Here is a 1626-nt window from a genome sequence, read left to right as displayed (position 1 = left end):
TATAAATTCATAACTTCTTCGTTTGACGTCCGTTCTCGCCTAACTTTTTATCGCTTCGATACCAACAACGAGACCTTCGATCCTCGTTTAGATTGCTTCGGCTAACAACCGCTCGATCTCAAATCGAGTAAAACAGGTTGTATACTGCTAAGCCGGAACTTCGATAAACCATAACTTCCTTATACGAAGTCAGATTTGGGCGTTCTATATATATATATATATATATATATATATATATATATATATATATATATATATATATTCGGAAACCTCGTTTTAACTACTACAACATTATTCAAAGATATTAAGTTTATTTTACACTTAAATTTTGACGCTTATTTTTATTCTTAATTATTCAAACCACATAATTAAGCAATTAAGCACAAAACACACAATACTCAAATAATACAATCTTATTATTTCAAAACGGGTTACAAAGGTTAACCTAGACTATTACATTGCTAAAAATGGCAAGCCCGGAAACACAGGCGTTACAATTCTCTCCACCTTAGAATGATTCCGTCCCCGGAATCACACATCAACAAACAAATGCGGGTAGCGACTCAACATGTCACTCTCTGTCTCCCAGGTGAGATTCGGCCCATTCGTGTGTTTCCATCGGACAAGCACTAACCCAACCATTTTGCGTCGCAACTTCTTAGTCTTTCGATCAACAATTGCCTCTGGTTCTTCAATCAACCTTTTGTTCGCATCAATTCTCAATTCAGAAATTGGAATTATGTCGGGAACTTCTCCCGTGAACTTCCTCAAATAACACACATGAAAAGTGTTGTGAATTCCATTCAGTTCTTTGGGTAATTCGAGCTTGTAAGCTTGGTTCCCAATCCTCTGAAGAACTTTAAATGGTCCAATAAACCTTGGACTCAACTTTCCCCTTTTTCCAAATCTTATAAGTCCCTTCTACGGCGAGACTTTAAGCAAAACCGAATCTCCAACCTCAAAAGTCATCGGTCTTCGCTTCTTGTCAGCATAGCTCTTTTGACGATCTTGAGCTGCTAACATTCTTTCCCTAATTATTTTCAATTTTTCAGCAGTTTGATGAACCATCTCCGGTCCCATAAACTGCTTTTCCCCAGCCTCAAGCCAACAAGACGGCGTACGACACTTCTGTTCATACAAAGCTTGATAAGGTGCCATCTTAATGCTCGAGTGAAAACTATTATTATAGGAAAATTCTACCAAAGGTAAATGTTCATCCCAATTACCTAGAAATTCCAAGGTACATGCTCTTAGCATATCTTCAAGTGTTTGTATTGTTCTTTCACTCTGACCATCAGTCTGTGGATGGTAAGCTGTGCTTAAACATAACTTGGTACCCATTTCCTCTTGTAGACTTTTCCAAAACCTTGAGGTGAAACGGCTATCACGATCCGATACAATCGTTAACGGAACACCGTGAAGCCTCACAATTTCCTTCACATAAGAATTCGCAAGCTTTTCCATAGACCATTTCTCCCTGGCCGCTATGAAATGCGCACTCTTAGTGAATCGATCAACGACCACCCAAATCATGTCGTGACCATTCTTTGTTCTGGGCAGTTTAGTGACAAAATCCATAGCAATGTCTTCCCACTTACCCATAGGCACATGCAATGGTTCTAAACT

Source organism: Lactuca serriola, chromosome 5 (genome assembly GCF_051521515.1).
Source record: "Lactuca serriola cultivar US96UC23 chromosome 5, Lser_US96UC23_V15, whole genome shotgun sequence".
Taxonomy (NCBI): domain Eukaryota; kingdom Viridiplantae; phylum Streptophyta; class Magnoliopsida; order Asterales; family Asteraceae; genus Lactuca; species Lactuca serriola.
The sequence above is the reverse complement of the archived record's forward strand: the minus strand, read 5'-3'. Positions refer to the sequence as shown.